A 12983-nucleotide genomic window follows, 5' to 3' on the forward strand; every position below is an offset into this window, starting at 1 on the left:
AGTGGTTACAAAATTTCAACACCTGGAGCACGCTCTGGGGGCGGGATATATTTCTCTTCCTCTAAGATGTATTTTGGCATTGCCTTTTTCCCCTCTCCCTTTAAATAGTAGTGTTATTGTGGCACACTGTGTGCACGGGAGCTTCTGCACTGGGAGCAAATGGGTGCCCTGCATGCGGGTCATCTCCATGGAGAGATTGCTGTGATATCGGGGGTGCAACAGGAAGTCCTAGCACAGAGGCTTCTAGAGAGAGTTCTGTGCGTTTTCTGTTTTTAATTAGTTGTTTTAAAGCCTAGTTAAATGTCCATTTCCAGTTAAAAGCACCCTGGTCAGATATATGGCTACATCTTTCCCCCAAATAATTTCACCAGAAGTTGGTTTACATTTTAAATTTATTTTGATGGTTATCTTTTTTTTCCAATTATAAAAATATTACACAATCGTTGCAGAAAAGGTGTAATATACAGAGAAAGAAGTAAACTGTTATAACAACATGTATGTTTTGTTTGCTAAGACCTAGTTTTTCACAGAATCCTAGTCATTTGAAAACTTTTCAGCTATGGACTTTTTTTTTTTCCTCCATTGCTAACAATCCTGGGTTAGGAACTAAAGCTAGGAATTGACAAGGAAATAAACTTACTTTAAAAAAAATGTTATAACCAACAATAACTTATTCACATTGCCCATGAGTTGGAACAGAATTTATTGTGGCAATTTCTCTTGAATCAACTTCCTACATCTGTTCCTGGCAAATGGTTTCTGTTTGTACAGCCTATTTTGTAAATACATCTCTCTACCATTAAGGCGAGGTGCCCAAACACATACCCCTTTCCAGTGCTTGTAGCTTGGCTCGTATAGTTAATATGTTTATTGGCTTCTGCATCACAACTACCTCACCATACATTTGATAAAACCCTGGAGAAGGTTACCAAGGGATGTTGTAGAGAATTCACTTCCCTGGAGATTTTAAGAAAAGGATAAACATCCATCTGCCTAGGATGGCTTCAGAGCAGTACTGTCTGGATAAAGGAAGACTAGGTCACCACTCTGAACCTCAAAATTGAGGAATTTGTTTAGAATTCCTCAATTTTGACCTAGGACCAGGTCCTCTGTGACCTGGGACCAAAGCAAATTAAGGTTGCCAAAAGTACCTGAGCCCAGTAGGAGGTAAAGCCTTGTTTTGATTTATGTGAAACAAAGGTCTTTCTTTGGTAACAGATATGTTAAATTATTCTTAGGAGTTACCAATCCTTTTCTATTATGCATAGAAAATCAACAATGATTTAACTGCTTTCTAGGAAGGTATAGGTGAATTACAGTATCAATTCTGTGATTTTAAGGTAAATGAACTGATTCATGGGAATTAAAAGTTTTGCCTAAAAGGTGGGCAGGGTGTGTGTGAGGAGTGTGCCTGAGCTTTCTCCACTGTTAACCTAGTGTTATTTTTGGAATCCTGTCTTATATGTTAAATCTGGTTACATTTTTAAAACATCAACATTCTACTGTCTCTTCAGTGTTTATTCTTGCTTTCCCTTTTCATGCAGAACCCCTAGAGCCCTTTGACCAAAATCAGTTATTCTTGTAAGGTCTGTTCGAGGATGTTTCCCTGGAGTCCAGCAGTGCTGAGGTTTTGCTGGTGACTTCCAGAAGGTCAGGATTTCATGGGTTGCCGCTTCTTCTGACCTTCTATTTGACAGAAGTATCCTGTAATTCTAACCACCGTATGACCTCAATTGCCTTGACACCTTCCTCCCCTTCTGTAGTATCACTTGAACAGGAACTGTTTCCTCCTGCAGGATCACTGAGAGGGGTTCACTTTCTATGGAAGGTCATGTCAGAAAGAAGATTGGGAGATAGAGCCTGGTGGCTGGGCAGCCTTCACCTGCCTGAATGAGCAATGCCTACATTTCACAGCCTTCAGCTTGTGAGATTTCTTCATGCATGTCAGAAACTAGTTTTTTAATGCTGTTGTAACACCCAAAGAAGGAACAGGAGCATGAACAATGGTCATTCATTTATTCAACAATCGCTTACTGTGTGGGAGGCATCCCAGGAACTGGCGATGGGTTCCCTGCCCTCAGGAACTCGTCTTATAAGAGGCAAAATGAAACATGTTAATAAGCTAGTGCCATTCTGAAGGTGTAGAGTACAGGGGATAAAGAAATTAAGTTTGTTGTAAAGTTAAACATACACCATCCTATGACCCAACATTTCCACGCCTAGGTATTTACCCAAGATAGGTGAAAACAAATGTCCACAAATGACTTGTACAGAATGTTCAGAGTAACCTTATTTATAATGACCAATACCTGGAAACAACCCTACATCCATCAACAGGAAAATGGGTAAAGAAACAGTGGCACATCCATACAATGGAATACCACTCAGCAATCAATGGGAGTGAACTCTTGATACAAAAACCTGGATGAGTCTCAAGAGCGTGTTAACTGAAAGAAGCCAGATACAAAATAATAATAAGCAGTTCTATTCATGAAGTGCTAGAACAGGCAAAACTAATCTGTGACAGAAGTCAGTGGTTGCCAGTGGGTAGGGATTGACTAGAAAGAGATAAGAAGGGATTTTCTGGAATGATGGAAATGTTTTATGTTTTGTTTTTCGTGATGGTTTCATAGGTATACACAATTATCCACCCCCATCGAACTGAACACCTAAGACCTGTGCATTTTATTGTATGCAAAGCATTACCTGAATTAGAAGAAAAAGTTAGGTTCTAGAGTTAGACAAGAGTACACATCCCACATCTGCTTCTAGGCATATATTACCCTGGACAAGATAAATGCCTCTGAGCTGCAAGACATTGGACAATAACAGAACATCTTCATAGGGTTGTTGCAAAGATTGAGTTAATGACTGAAGGTACTTAGCTTAGTAAGAACTCAATAAATGTCAGCTACTATTTGCAGGCACTGTGATAAATATGTGATTTTGGAGTTGATGATAAAGTATTTACACTTTTGTGAAAGCCATATCATTTAAGATTATCAAGGATCTTATATTTACTGGTATCCTTACCATTATTACTATACATACCTCCATTTTGATAAGGCTTTTTTTTTTTTTTTTTTTTTTTTGAGACGGAGTCTTGCTCTGTCGCCCAGGCTAGAGTGCAGTGGCGCAATCTTGGCTCACTGCAACCTCCACCTTGCGGGTTCAAGTGATTCTCCTGCCTCAGCCTCCCAAGTAGCTGGGACTGCAGGCGCATGCCACTACACCCTGCTAATTTTTTTTGTATTTTTAGTAGAGATGGGGTTTCACCATGTTGGCCAGGATGGTCTCAATCTCTTGACCTCGTGATCCGCCTGCCCCAGCCTCCCAAAGTGCTGGGATTACAGGCGTGAGCCACTGCACCTGGCCCTTGATGAGTCATTTTTGAAGGTTGTGGGGATTTTAAATGTGAAGTTCCTGTGTACATGATCAAAATACTACTGGGGTTTGGTTTTGCCAGCAGAAGTAAACTCCAAAGAGGAACTACCGACTAGGCAAACTCCTTTTTTTTTTTTTTTTTCCTGTGGACTGATTTAATGATGATTGTCGAAGCTGAGCCCACAGATGAGGCTCACATCTTCTGGGAATCCAAGTGAAAGGTTAACATACTATATTCTCTTCCCAAAGATGTAGGTAGGAAAAAAAAAAAAAAACCTCAATCTCTCTATCAAAAGTAATGTCATGCTTTTTTAAAAAAGGGACAAATTATATAACTTGAATTTTCAGTAAAATGCTTTGGACAGAGTGGTAAATTTATAATAGTTTATTTAATCTATTAAGCTTCAATGATTTAATTTAAGTTCAACAAAGCATTTGGGAAAGATGTTATATATTTTGCCAACTCCAAGTGAGGCATTTTGTTGTTGGGTTGGTTTAATTCATTCAGTAAACATTTGTCAAACATTTACTGAGAACGCATTAGCCTCTGGGAATTCAATGATGAATAATAAGACATTGTACCCTCGAGGGTTCATAGACACTCCAGCCACAAGTGTGAATGTGTACACATTTCTTTTGGAATTTTTCTCAGAGCAGAGAGGTCTGTCTCGGGCTAGTCTTTTTGTTTGTTTTTTTGTGTTTTGTTGTTTGTTTTAAAAGCCTCCTGCTTACAGCGGAGGTTTAAAATCCTGGTTCCTTTTAATTGATGTTATTTTCTTAAACATTAGTGTTTCTCATTAGGGCTTCCCTTGTTATTCCTTAGTAAAAATAGCAAAAACAAAATGTTCTTATATAAAGGCAGTTGAGTACAGTGGAAAGGTCAGAGACTGTGCAAGCAGAATGACCTACGTTTGAATCTGAGCTCTGCTACCCTAGTAATTTGGAGAGTCCTTTAAGCCACTGTTTCCTCATCTGCAAAATGGTGATAATAATACCTTAAGAGAGGTATTAATATTTATTAGGTTAAGGCTGTTGTAAGGATTAAGTGACAGAATATATGTAAATATAACTAGGCTGGCACCTGATAGGTGTTAATTCCTAACATTTATTGAGTACTTACTAGGAGTCAAGCACTGTCTAATACTTTTTGTGTTGACTGATTTTACCTTCCTCACACTCCTATGAGGCAGGCACTATTACTATCCCTTTTTAAAGGTGAGGAAACCAAAGTCACAGGTTAAATAACTTGCTGAGGGTATGAAGGTGCCAGGGTTAGTACCCAATACCACCCTGTCTTAATCCTGGATGAGGTCCATAATAGATGTCAACTATCCCTTTCAGATATGATCAATTAATGGATGAGGTCCATAATAGATGTCAACTATCTTTCCCTTTTAGATATGATTGTTTTATAACAATAAGTGGAACTAATTAGTGCCCTGCTTATGGCTGCATGCAGATTAATACTGGTGGTGGGGGATGGTTGACTCCTTGAATATGTTCTTAAATGGTTAATGGGTCTACCACCTTTGGGGGTTTGTGGGATGCTTGTTGGAAAGGCTGTAACGAACATGTATTTTCTCTTCCCAGCCCCTCACAAGTTCACCTGTCAAGTTGCCCACTCTGACACTATCCTTCACTCCTTACCCTCAATGACTCCGATTAGGAAGTCAGTCGATTTATTTGTGAACAAAAAATTGGAGTATCATGGCTGCCTGTTAGAATTTGACCTATGCTTTGTGAGGTTTACGTAGGGATTGACATAGATGCAATATTTTCTTGGTCTCCAAAAAAAATAGCAAGGTAAGAAATGTGCCCCAGAGCACTGTTACAGTAAGAAGAAAAGTCTACCATTGATCCTGGATGTTTCATATTTCCTGTTTCCATTGGCATTTTCTCAACTCTCAGATTCTGGAGAACCTTGAGCTAAAACTTTAAATAAAAATAAGTTCCAAGTGGTAGGTTGAAAATCCTACTGATTTAATGAAGACGAAGTCACCTTGACCAATTCATTAAAGTAATGTGTGGATGCCCAGGAGAAAAGGTAGTTAAATAAATATGGATCCTAGTACCTGTTCCTATGTGAGCCTTTTCACTTAATTTCTCCCCCAAAGTCCTGAGTGTTGTGCACGATACTCTGGATTATTGGTCCTGACATCAGAGCCTCTCCACTGCAGTGTGGGGTTAGCTAGGCAGCCAGAATCTCTGGACCATTTCCTCAGCCACTCAAGTGGTGCCACGTTGGTCTATTTCCAGACCCATCGAAGAAGCCCCTCAGCATGCAGAGACCTTTGGACTGAAACCAGATGGTGCAGAAAGAAGCCCCTAAGCAAAGTGTTGCTTGCAGCCCTGTGTCAGAAGGAGTGCCACTGTGTACCAATTCTGTCCATCCAAATGAGCTATATTATTTCAGGGCAAAATGACTGGGAAATGAAAGTATTAGGACTCTGCTCTCTGATGGGGAAAAAATAAACTGGAAGAAGAACCTACAAGGATCTTAGCTGTCTGCTTGTCCCTGACACTCTTGAGGCCTTGTGCCAGGCTGCTTTGCTGTGCAAAAGCTCCACTTCAGTCTTTTAGTCTGACTCACAATAGACGCACATGGTTGAAGTTAGGAGAATTGCAGGACTGTCACTTGAAGTCCCTCTCAGCCTCTTCACCATCGCCTCCAGCCTCTTTCCCTCTAACATTAAGCCCTTTGTGTTGGTTCCCATGGTTACCTCCTCACTACTGGCAGCTGGAATGTGATAGTGAGAGGAGGCTGCCTCCCCTACTGAGCCAGGTCTGGCTGGGGCGGAGGCCATTGATCCGCAGCTGGATTCGTGAAATGGGGTCACAGTCCAGTACCTTCTCTTTGTCATGGGTTCTGTACCTTTCCCAGGCTTGACATATCAGGGTTGCAGTGGGAGGGGACGTGGTGGGTGATGGACTGCTCACAGGGCATATCCTGCCATAGGCTGGCCTGGCCTGGCCTGGCTGTCCCTGACTTGCCAAACTCCTCCCTGAGGTCACCCTTCCCTGTGTGAATGCCCATTCAGGGGGAAGGGGCTGCTCTGCCTGGTCAGATAAAAATGATCACTTACTTCCCTACCTGCTTTCTGCTCAGATTCTGTTCCCATTACCATCTATTCTTAAGTTAGTCAACATGAACAAGGGCGGGCTCCAGTCTGGAAAGAATTTGCACCAAAGGCATGTTTTCACATCCAGCTTGGAAGACCAGGCAGGCTCTGGGAACTGGGGGATAGCATAGGGATTCAAGGTTCAAGACAAGAGCAAAACTAGCTGAGAGGTTTTTGTTGTTGTTGTTTTTGTAAGAGACAGGGTCTTGTTCTGTTGCCCAAGTGGGGTGCGGTGGTGCAATCATATCTCACCGCAACCTCGAACTCCTGGGCTCAAACAATCCTCCCACCTCAGCTTCCTGAGTAGCTAGGACCACAGGCACATGGCACCACACCCAGCTAATTATTATTATTATTTTTTGTAAGAGATGAGGTCTCCCTCTGTTGCCCAGGCTGGTCTCAAATGCCTGGCCTCAAGTGATCCTCCCACCCTGGCCTCCCAAAACACTGGGATTAAGGTGTCAGCCACTGTACCCTGCCCTGAGAGTTTGTCTTGAAGCTATTTCCTGACATACTATTTGGAGGTTTCTTAAATTCCTTCTCATTTAGAGTCTGGTGGGCCCCAGAGTTGAGGCAGGACTTGGAATTACAGGTGGAAATTAAGCAGCCCTGGTGGTGAGGGTAAGGGGAGGTAGTTCCTAGTAGAAAGCACCAAAAATCAACACTCCTGAGGAATTCAATACTGGAGGAATTGTTATGCTCTTCTTGGGACAAGGCAAATCTGTTTTCAGAGATCTTTCAGCCCTGTAGGTATCTAACTAAGCACTTAAGTGATGCGATTGTGGGAGAAGGCAGTTAAGGGCACACTCTGAGCCTATAATAGGTTGGATCCAAGCTTTACCACTTCCTTTGTGATCTTGAGCAGGTTATTTAAGTTACATTTGCTTCAGTTTCTTTTTCTGTGAAATGAGGACAGCACTTCATGAGGTTGCTGTAAAGATTAAATTTGTTATGTAAAAATACTTCGTATGTTGTACAGCCAGCACAGGTGCCAATTGTAATGTTTTTAAATGTTTTGAGAATGTCATGCTAAACTGAGGACATAGATTTTATCAGTCCTACTTTGTGGTGTATATGTCAGTGGGTCCAGAATTCCCTTGGAGAGCACAGGAAAGTGCTGGGGTGAGCAGGAACACACAGAATGAGGAACAAAAGAATTCAAGCGTTTATGACCTACCCTATAGTAACTAAGAGAAAGGAAAAACGAAGGGATAAGTAGAAAATCAGCCCATGGAACTACAGTCACAAACACCTTGAAAAGGTCTACGGTAAGCTGTAAACCATTACTTTTCCACAAATGGGCTGCAGTTTGGTACCTTGATGTCCATGTAAATTGTGCACCTAAAGAATATAAAATAACCGCTGGGAAAAGCTGAGTCCCCCTTTGGGTGATAGTAAAGGTTGGAAACATTTAGGTTTGATATTCGGAGGCATTTAAATAGCATGGAATGTCTATTATATACCCTAAAAAGCAGAACGAATCTTGGATATTATGGACACAAATGCATTTGGCACGAGCTTAAAAAAAGTGCATGTGAGCTTCTTTCTAAGACCCAATAATCCTCTTGGGCAAAGTAAGGATTAGGCCTCCCTCACAAACAAGGCAGCGAGTTCATTTTTGCTAAGATTCCTCAGCTGATGCCAAATTTAGCAAGGGACCCATTTTTCCCCAATGAATGACAATCCCCATTTACATTTTTAATGTCCACTCCTTTAGGCAGGTCTAGAGCTGGAGCAACTTATTTGCATATAGATGGGAGACAGGACCCTGGATCCTACAGACTACATTGGGATCACCAGGGACCTTCCTGAGCCAGAGTCCCTTTACCTCACTCACTTACACAAGGGAAGGGGTCTCTTACCCCAGAGCCTGAAGTAGGAAGGACTCGGGCTGAAAAAAGCTGGGACCAAACTCATTCTGTTTTAAAGACAGCCTTGAAGATGTATTCACCAACAGCCATCCCTGCCTAGTGCCTGCCACTCCTGCTGGTGAGAGGCAGCCTCTAGGCAGCTCTTTTAGGTTAATTCTGTCATCCTTGACCTTGAGGAACCCTTTCTTTCACACCAATCACTGGGTCCTCTATATCTGTTCCCAAGGAACTCAGGTAATGCCCTGTATTTCCTGTTCTTAGCTGCAAAAAAAACCCTCCACTTTGGATTTAAATATTTATATTCCTCCCCAAAGGTTTTGGACAGTTTGTAGTTGCCCTTTTTAAGGAATTAACCTATCAAGACACCACCATCCTGTCACCCTTCCCATGGTGACTTTCCACATCCATCTCCCTTATGTAGACCGCGTTGACTGAACGATGATAGCACCTGTTTTGCAGTGGTTGTTAAGCCACAAGGTAGATAATACTTTGCCCCCTTTTCACAGATGAGGTCCTGAGGTTCAGAGAGTATAGTGGCCAGGAACTGGCAGAGGTCAGATTAGAACTCAGATTGATCCAGCTACAAATCCTGTATTTGCCTCCCCAACAAGACTGGAGGTCAGAAGCTGTCTTTTATTCTACGCTGATTCCAACTCGGAGCCTGCACGTAGAACATGCTCATCCCTTGTTGATGTAGGTATGCAGATCATGTTTTCTCACTTGGGATTTGCTGTGTATGCCCTCCCCCTGCTTTTTACCTTTGGTTCATCAACTGTTAAAGGTAAAGGGACCCCCAGGCTCATCTGTACCAACCTCCTCATTTTACACATGAGAAAATAGCAGCCCAGGACATGAAAATGACTTGCTCATAGCAATACAGAGAGGGCCTAGTACAGGTGTCCTGACTGCAGGTCCAGAAATGTTTCCTGCTATAATAGTGCATGTATATATGGCCTTTTAGAGTATCTACTTGACCATCCGTGCTCCTTTCTCTGATGTTTTTGAACAGGGAAGAAGGATTACCAAATCGACTTTCCTGCTTTACTTCCACCATGCTTGTTGCATGTTCTCTTTCTTGCTCCTCTCCACAAGTAGCTCCTTTCCAAAGTGCTTTTCTGGAGATGATTAATGGTACTGCACCATGCAGCATAGTCTAGGAGAGGCATGTCAGAGGTATTTTGACTGGGATGTGTTCTATGTGACCCCAACTTTACCCTTTCATGACACTCCCCTGATGCAGGATGTTAGCCCAAATTTGTGGCTTCAGCTGAGGGTCTGAGCATTGGCTGAGTTATATTCACACTGATGTAGTCCAAGCAGAATATCAGCAACAGAGCTGTACTCTGGGAAGACAGTGATTCCCATTCAAATGAGACAGGAGAGATACTGCAGGGAACCCACCAGGAAGCTGGCCTCATGTCCACTTGGCATATTTTTATTAAACAAATACTTATTGGGCATCATCCAAGGAAGAGAACCATATGGGGCCAAGGAGGAAAGGAGAATCCCAAATAAGATTAAGACTATTAAATCATAGTTAAGAGCATAGACTTTGTCATCAGCCAGATCTGGATTCAAATTCTTTTTTCACCAGCATTTGGACAAACTTCCTGCACTTCTTTGAGTCTCTTTCCTCATGTATGAAGTAGGGACTAATAGCAGAAAGTCACCTGCCTTCAAGGTTGGCTGTAAGGATGGTAGGAAGCTGTGCAGGTAACAGTTTGGCCCCAGCCTGGCTCAGAGCACTCCATAAGGTAATTGCAACTTTGAGGACTGATGCTTGGAAACCTGCCCTCCCTGGGGCATGCAACTGGGGAAGCAAGCGTCTACACAGACTGTGTGAAAGTGAATGACAAGGAAAGGGAGGCATGCTGATTGTGGGCTGCTCTCCTGGTCTCTTTTCCCAGCACTTATGGTTTGGATGTATATATTTACTCCGTTAATTTTGCCTTTCTTCCCATTAATTTATAATTCCACAGAGGGAGGGATCGTGTCTGTTTTACCACAAGTCCGGTGCCTAGTCTGATGTGTGGCCTGTGGTTAGCCCTTCGTAATAGTTGATTGAATGAATGGATGATTGGGCTGGGTATAGATGTGACCAGGCTCTGGGTTTCACCATGAAATATCTTTTTTTTTTTTTTTTTTTTTTCGAGACAGGGTCTCACTCTGTCACCCAGGCTGGAGTGCAGTGGCACGATCTTAGCTTGTTGCAACCTTCCTCCACCTCCTGGGTTCAAGTGATTCTCTTGCCTCAGCCTCCTGAGTAGCTGGGATTACAGGTGTAAGCCACTATACCCAGCTAGTTTTTGTATTTTTAATAGAGATGGTGTTTCACCACATTGACCAGGCTGGTCTCAAACTCCTAATCTCAAGTGATCTGCCTCCCTCAGCCTCCCAAAGTGCTGGGATTAGAGGCATGAGCCACTGCGCCTGGCCCTGAAATATCTATCTTAATATATCCTGCATCATTTCAGCAGTGTGACTGGTGCTTGAAAGTTCTTAGGGCAGGAATGCCATCTGGATGTCAGGGGTAGGGACTTCATCATTTCTCTAGATCTAGGGACAGTTGGACTTGAGAGAGGGTTCTCATCTGAATTTCAGCAAGTCTACTTTCTTCTTCTGAAGCTTTCCCTTTAAAGAGGCATTTGGTATTAAATGTTTGCTACTGTGTCAATGGACTTTTAGGATCACAGAATCCAAAGGCAGTATGGAACAAGAAAGCATAAAAATTAGAGTATGGGATCCTGCTGTGCCAATCGTGTAGCTTACAAGTCCTGACCTTGAGCGAATAACTGTCCCTCTATGAGGCTGTCTCTGCATCTGTTAAATGGGGATAAATAATACTTGCTTTACTTGCCTTTTAGGATTATTGAGGGCCAAATGAAATAATGTTTGGGAAAGTGCTTTATAAGCTATAATCTGGTATTAAAGTAATGAATAATAGTTCACTGCAGAGATTTGCATGGTTCTCTGGGAACACTCATCTGTTACTGTAGGCTAATGATAGAGGATAGGGAAAGAAAGGCCTAGACTGAATTTTTTCAGGAGGTATTTATCTCTCTCTACTGATACTAGTTTCACAGAAACCCTGCTTCTTCCTCCATTGACTATTTTCAGCAGTTATTGGAGCTCCTAAAGTAATCCCCTTCACCAACTAGTGTGAAGTCTTTCTACTGCCCAGATAAGCTCTCAGGATAGGCACCTCCATTTCCTAGAGAGGATTTTCCTTTAAAAATGTAGAACATTTAGACCCTTAGACTCATTCTATTAAGAAAAAATAAGGCTCATTTTACTTTTTCTGATAATTAAAATAATAAACATTAATTGTAAACAATTTGCAAGACGTAGAAAAAAAGAGAAGAAAAATAGTACCCATAATCCTATCACCCAGTAGTAACATTGTGGAATACTTGCTGGTGTTTTGTTTTTATGCATATATTTTATCTCATATGAATAACAAAAGAGTGATGTGGAAAAATGACAGGCATACATGGTTTGATATGTGGTTGATGCCTATCAAAGTATATAAAACCCAGTAATCCTAAAAGGAATCTAATGGGGTAGGTAGTGGAGAGGGTGAGGCCTTTAGCCATAGCTCTTTCTACTTTTTAATTTAATTTTTCTTTTCTTCTGTAAAATAAAGATGATTATTGCCTCAAATGATAAGAAGATTAACTGAATTAGTGTTTTTAAAGCACGAATAATCTGGTACATACCATGTGCCCAGTAAATGTAAGTTTCAGTTCTACGGGTAAAAATGTAATAATTACTGCCAGGCACTGTTCTGATTGCTTTATACATATTAATTCATTCAAGCCTCACATCTACCCTTTGATGAAGGTGCTATTAGTATTCTTATTTTATAGAGAAGAAAACAGGCACAAGAGGTTAAGGGACCTGCTCAAAGTCGAACACCTTCCTAGGTGACAGAGCCAGAACAGCACCCCAAGCTGCTGGCTCCGGAATCCATATCATCCATATACATTACACAGCCTGCTGCTTGTCAGAGTTGTCTTAAGATCTAGGCTCTGCGTGCTTGTAGCTGGGGGCACACCGCTTCCATGAAGATATCATCTGTTCAGCTGTAAAGCCCTTGTGAGAGCCCTTGGTTTTCTTATGCACTTGTCCTGGGCTACTAGCTGTGTCAAAGGGCTCCATGGGTAGAGAGACTGATGTCAGCAGTAAACTGAAGCAGATTAATATTTATTAGGTAGGTTAAAAGATTTGGCAGATCATTTGGCTTTTTCTCCTATCTACCCTTTCCTCGTCTTTCTGCAAGGTTGACATAGAGGTCATTGGCTAAGATCTAGAGATAATCAAGCTTATGGTTTCAGAAAGAGTCAAAAACATGCTGAATGTTACTGGGGTATATTGAACACCTGGATTTGTTTGGCAAGTTTCAGGGGGAAATCAAGTGAAAAAAAGCAGCAGCCAGAGCAGGAGGTGCAAATGGACAGAGGTTTGAGACATACAAAGTGCAACTCTGCAGAGCTGAAGGGTTATGTATGGCCCTCCTGTAATAAAACCAGCTGCAGACCAGGGTAGGTGAGCAGAAAGACAGGAGGAGGCTTTAAGTACAAATGAATGTCATGCCTATGACTAAAACACT

At 41.9% G+C, this 12983-nt stretch overlaps 1 protein-coding gene across 4 annotated transcripts in view; it reads left to right on the forward strand.

Annotated features, from left to right (window-relative positions):
* SHROOM3 (shroom family member 3) overlaps positions 1 to 12983 on the forward strand; it is a 198769-nt gene that overhangs the window by 109558 nt on the left and 76228 nt on the right. The gene's annotated exons all lie outside the window — the stretch shown is intronic.

This window comes from Papio anubis, chromosome 3, assembly GCF_008728515.1.
Source record: "Papio anubis isolate 15944 chromosome 3, Panubis1.0, whole genome shotgun sequence".
Classification (NCBI taxonomy): domain Eukaryota; kingdom Metazoa; phylum Chordata; class Mammalia; order Primates; family Cercopithecidae; genus Papio; species Papio anubis.